The sequence below is a fragment of the Amphiura filiformis genome, chromosome 10, assembly GCF_039555335.1.
Source record: "Amphiura filiformis chromosome 10, Afil_fr2py, whole genome shotgun sequence".
In the NCBI taxonomy this organism is placed as follows: domain Eukaryota; kingdom Metazoa; phylum Echinodermata; class Ophiuroidea; order Amphilepidida; family Amphiuridae; genus Amphiura; species Amphiura filiformis.
In genome coordinates this window covers 37,433,660-37,440,322 of record NC_092637.1, presented here as the reverse complement: position 1 = coordinate 37,440,322, position 6,663 = coordinate 37,433,660, and positions in this window count along the sequence as shown.

Below are 6,663 nucleotides of genomic sequence, written 5' to 3'. Positions count from 1 at the left end.
CCTGATAGCACGGAATGCCTGGTACAGTGTGTTGCTGTCTACCCCTGATAGCACAGTATGCATGGTACAGTGTGTTGCTTTCTACCCCTGATAGCACAGAATGAATGGTACAGTGTGTTGCTGTCTACCCATGATAGCACAGTATGCATGGTACAGTGTGTTGCTGTCTACCCCTGATAGCACAGAATGCATGGTACAGTGTGTTGCTGTCTACCCCTGATAGCACAGAATGCATGGTACAGTGTGTTGCTGTCTACCCCTGATAGCACAGTATGCATGGTACAGTGTGTTGCTGTCTACCCCTGATAGCACAGAATGAACGGTACAGTGTGTTGCTGTCTACCCCTGATAGCACAGAATGAATGGTACAGTGTGTTGCTGTCTACCCCTGATAGCACAGAATGCATGGTACAGTGTGTTGCTGTCTACCCCTGATATCACAGAATGCATGGTACAGTGTGTTGCTGTCTACCCCTGATAGCACAGAATGCATGGTACAGTGTGTTGCTATCTACCCCTGATAGCACAGAATGAATGGTACAGTGTGTTGCTGTCTACCCCTGATAGCACAGAATGAATGGTACAGTGTGTTGCTGTCTACCCCTGATAGCACAGTATGCATGGCAGTGTGTTGCTGGTACAGAATGAATGGTACAGTGTGTTGCTGTCTACCCCTGATAGCACAGAATGCATGGTACAGTGTGTTGCTGTCTACCCCTGATAGCACAGAATGAATGGTACAGTGTGTTGCTGTCTACCCCTGATAGCACAGTATGCATGGTACAGTGTGTTGCTGTCTACACCTGATAGCACAGTATGCATGGTACAGTGTGTTGCTGTCTACCCCTGATAGCGCAGAATGAATGGTACAGTGTGTTGCTGTCTACCCCTGATAGCACAGTATGCATGGTACAGTGTGTTGCTGTCTACCCCAGATAGCACAGTATGCATGGTACAGTGTGTTGCTGGTAAATGGTACACTGTGTTGCTGTCTACCCCTGATAGCACAGACTGAATGGTACAGTGTGTTGCTGTCTACCCCTGATAGCACAGAATGCATGGTAGAGTGTGTTGCTATCTTACCCCAGATAGCACACAATGCCTGGTACAGTGTGTTGCTGTCTACCCCTGATAGCACAGAATGAATGGTACAGTGTGTTGCTGTCTACCCCTGATAGCACAGAATGAATGGTACAGTGTGTTGCTGTCTACCCCTGATAGCACAGTATGCATGGTACAGTGTGTTGCTGTCTACCCCTGATAGCACAGAATGCCTGGTACAGTGTGTTGCTGTCTACCCCTGATAGCACAGAATGAATGGTACAGTGTGTTGCTGTCTACCCTGATAGCACAGAATGCATGGTACAGTGTGTTGCTATCTACCCTGATAGCACAGAATGCCTGGTACAGTGTGTTGCTATCTACCCCTGATAGCACAGAATGCATGGTACAGTGTGTGTTGCTGTCTACCCCTGATAGCACAGAATGCATAGTACATAGTGTGTTGCTTACCCATGATAGCACAGCATGCATGGAACAGTGTGTTGCTATCTACCCCTGATAGCACAGTATGCATGGTACATAGTGTGTTGCTTACCCCTGATAGCACAGAATGTATGGTACAGTGTGTTAGTGTCTACCCCTGATAGCACAGTATGCATGGTACAGTGTGTTGCTGTCTACCCCTGATAGCACAGAATGAATGGTACAGTGTGTTGCTATCTACCCTGATAGCACAGAATGCATGACACTAACAGTGTGTTGCTATCTACCCCTGATAGCACAGAATGCATGGTACAGTGTGTTGCTGTCTACCCCTGATAGCACAGAATGCATGGTACAGTGTGTTGCTGTCTACTCCTGATAGCACAGAATGCCTGGTACAGTGTGTTGCTATCTACCCCTGATAGCACAGAATGAAAGTGTTTGTGAGGATAAGTGTGGAGATAAGATTAGTTAAGGGGTTTGCTTTCATAATTATGTGCAATATGATTTTGTGTTTCTCTTATGCTTTTTGATGCTTATTTGATTTGGTGTGTGCGATTATTTGTGGTCACTGTGTTTGGGAGTAAGAGGTGTGCTTAGGTGTCGGGGGGGGGGGGGGGGGTGAGTGTGGTGTGATGGGGTTATAAGCTTTTATAATTATGTGCAATATAATTCTAAATATTATATGTTTTTCTTATGCTTATTTCTTGTAATATGTATTTTAATAACTTTTATGTGTAATAATAGTAAATAATTTGTTGATGTTTTAATATTGTAAAAAGTAACGCAATTTGGCTATTTGCAAAGATGTTATTTTCAATAAATATGAAATGAATGAAATGAAATGAAATAACAATATCATGGATACAAATGAATGGTACAGTGTGTTGCTGTCTACCCCTGATAGCACAGAATGAATGGTACAGTGTGTTGCTCTCTACCCCTGATAGCACAGAATGCATGGTATAGTGTGTTGCTATCTACCCCTGATAGCACAGAATGAATGGTACAGTGTGTTGCTGTCTACCCCTGATAGCACAGAATGAATGGTACAGTGTGTTGCTATCTACCCCTGATAGCACAGAATGCATGGTACAGTGTGTTGCTATCTACCCCTGATAGCACAGAATGCATGGTACAGTGTGTTGCTATCTACCCCTGATAGCACAGAATGCATGGTATAGTGCGTTGCTAGCTACCTGACACACCTGATAGCACAGGATGCCAGAAAAGTATGCATGGTAGTGTGTGCTGCTATCTACTCCTGATAGCATACATAATATGCATGGTACAGTGTGGCAGCTCAGGCAGCCTATACATGGTCAAGTCAAGTGTGTTTTACTATCGACCCCTGAGAGCATTTGTACCTCAATGCATTGTGTTGTAGAGTACCATACTATTCTCTAATAAAGACCCCCAGGGTGTAACATTTTCTAAAAGGGGGCATTTATAGGTTTTCCCGTCCAATTTCAAACTTTGGTCGTTCAGTTTAGTATAAGTGTCATTCCTTTTCGCGCGAAATTGAATGAACGCTTACATTCTCGATTTCAATTTAGCGAATGTGCAATCTATTTCGTTTAATACGCATTCAAAATTCTAAACAGTGCACCCAATTTCGCACATTGTGCAGCAAATTTCGCAAATTGTGCAGCCAAATTCACGTGGCCTTGAATTCAGAGCCTATTTAGAAATACAAATTCATATATGCGGAAACAAAATGGAAAAATGTTCAATCGAATTCGCAAAGTGCAGAATCAAATCCAGAAGTTCTTAAATTTTTTACAATGTTTTAAATCTAAAAATGCTATTTATATTACACATTAGATACATGTATCGTCAACATTGTTCAAACAAGCACGTTGCTATATTAAATGTGAAGGGAAAACATTTTAAGTCATGTTTAAAATTGCCGTATGCATAGACCTATAGTAAAAAAGAAAATGAATTATAACTAATTATAATATTTTTCCCGGTTTAGTTCAGAAACCATAAAGTGATGTATATGTTCCATAGTTCAATCAAGCTCAGTCTGGTTAATCATATAAATTATAAAAATATAATGAAACTCTTCCTTTAAGTTAATGCTACTTCTTCTTACGATAGGTCTTTTTTAAATCTTCGTATTTTTAATTTTATAATATATGTATAGTATAAGAATAAAAACTGAATGAACACAGTCAAAACAACATCCAGAAATTAAATAGCTTAGCACATTTTGCAGTCGACTTATTAACATATCCTTTACATCACAACCTTTTTAATTAGACCCATTTCGTGTCCATTTCATTGTGTGAAAATCTGAACTATATATAGGCCTATAGTATAACATTTTATAAATTTTTGATTCGGGGGTGGGGGAACCGACCATGATTGATTGGGGCACAAGCCGTTTTCGGCCATTTTCCTGTGGGATTTTCGATTTTCAGATCGATTGGGGGAACGTGCCCCCCGTGCCCCTATGACGCTACGCCACTGGATTAACTGACATGTTAAAGTGTTAATATTGCTAACACCCGAACGTGTTAAACGACGTTTTAAATATATTTTAATGCGTTCGTGTGTTTAAAACAATATTAACATGTTACATTCGTATTCGTATATTTGCAAGCATTAATGTGTTTATAAATGAACACTGTACCTAAAGTAAACTTCTCATTACAAGCATTACCCATTATTATTCTGTGTTACATAGGGCTACTCACTTTTTTTTCTGTTGCAACGTAGACGTAGGGCCTATAGGCCTATGTCAGTATACTTGAAAATGCACATAATTTCAAATTGAATTCCTTTTCGCTAATTAGATTGTCAATGCATGAAATTGAAAATAGGATTAACAACGTTTCGCAATCCCCGTGCATCTTTGGCGAAATTGATTGCCTATTTCTTTAAATTAGACGTCTAATGGTGAAATTGAAACATTCGAGAACGAAATTGAACTCACAATAATGAATTGTTCTGATCATACATTAATTTGATTGAACTAAAATGAAATCGATTGCTCACAACGCGAAACATACATCGGGATTCGTTGCGATCATTCAATCTTGCGCGAAAACGAATGACAGTTTTATTAAACTGAACGACCAAAGTTTGAAATTGGACGGGAAAACCTATATTACAAGTGAATTTTCCAGGAATATTCGATGAAAACACCTCAGGCAAAATTGCAGCAAAATATGACTTCCAATTTCAAATACCATATGGTGGTGCACACGCAGTGCCACGTTATCGATAAAAAATAGGCTACTATACAAAATTAGATCTGTAAGTGCATTTATATGCAAGAATGTGATTTCTTTAGTTAAATATATGAAGATTTTACTATAACGTGGCATGGATTGCATGGACATTTTGAGAATAGGGTTTGTCCATGCAATTTTGTGATCATGACATGCCAGTTCTAAGCTTTAACCATTCATACTATGGCATGGAAATTTCTATAAAACTGGTCAGGGTGGTTTAGGGTTCTTTTCATCACAAAAACCATGGGGGAATTTATGGGGGGGGGGGTTATTAGAGAATATACGGAACGCATTGATCATTCTGTACGAGTAGTAGAGTGCCGATTTTCAATAATAGGGTTGTAGTAATAACATTAAGAGATATAGAGGTGGTATTGGACAATTAAAAGTTATCAAAATTTAAAATTTATGATGGAAAGAAACAGGAATTAGCCATAAAATAAACAATTGCTTTCTTGGAAAAGTTCTGGGGGAAAGTTACACAATATTTGCATTTTACTTTTTTATCCACACCAATTTAAGACAGATTAAAATAACATACACATAACTCATTTCTTTTCATTAGCAGTTCCATGGACAGGAACATACAACAAGCAGGTATATATTTATTGATTTTCTTTCATTGTTTCATGATTTAACATCAATTTAAGTATTTTATTGTTTGAAATCCATTAACAATTCTTTCATTTTAGATGATTTATCACAATAGGCTAATCCAATTGAAATGCACATCCCCACTGAAAAAAAGACATACTTCTGGCATGTACAGGTGCGCGTCAAACAAAGAACATCAATTCAGCAGCCATGAGGTCTTGAAACTACCAACTTACGACTTCACGCTCATTTCATGGAAGCAGGTTACAAAATACTTGATTGATAACTAACAATTTAGGACAAATGATGAAATCTATATCCACACAGGGAGTGTGTGACTTTCAAATGGAGTCACCTATTCAAGTATCCTCATTTGAAATTCACACTCCCTGTGTTGAAGATTAAAGTCATGTTTTCCACAGGGGGTGTATGGATTTCAACTGGAATAGACCAATAACACAAACTTGTGTTGCTCTCTGTAACCCACAACCAAACAGTTGGTAAAAGGATCAAATTTTGTCTTGATTTTCTTGACCCAACTATTTAAAATAGTTAAAACATGCACCCAAATTGAGATATTTGTGTTTTGCTCAAAATGCAGCCAAAAAACTAAGTGGTGCTTGTTGGATACTAAACACGCATCATGGCGACGCAAAACATTAGCGATTATTACACAGAATTGTTTTCATTCGATCATTTCCTCGTACCATCGGCAAGTACTTGAACCCCTTCAAATTTTTTCCCATAACAGACTTTCACAGCATCATACAATCAACTTCCACACATGTGAAATAGCATTCGACCGATTGACACTTAAATTTGTAAATTGAAATTTATAAATTGCCTGTCTCTGACTGGTTAATTATTTCACTTAACATAAAATGCAGTTGTTTTTTTCTTATCACAAAACTGTTACAATGTATAAATGGAGATAGAACAACAATAGGTTATTTTGATGTGATAGGGATCTGTTACAACCAACAGGGTTTATACACAAAAGCACAATATACCTGTAGTTAATGACCATCGATATATATCGATAATAATCAATAAATCAACTATCCAATAATATTAATATTACTGATATCACATTTGAAGAAAATCAACATATCCAAGTTGCTGATAATGAAACACAATTCGAAAAATCGGGGAAAAAACTGACATTGAGCTCCATAAGTCGTTGGAAGGTGGCTGGTGCATTTGTGAGTCCAAATGGCATGATGCATCCTGTTACATAGGCATGTAGAAGATATGACTAAAATTGGGAGGAAAATTGATTTATTGATTTTTATCGATATCGAGTCACCAATGCATCAATTTTTTTTAAATCCTGACATCGATA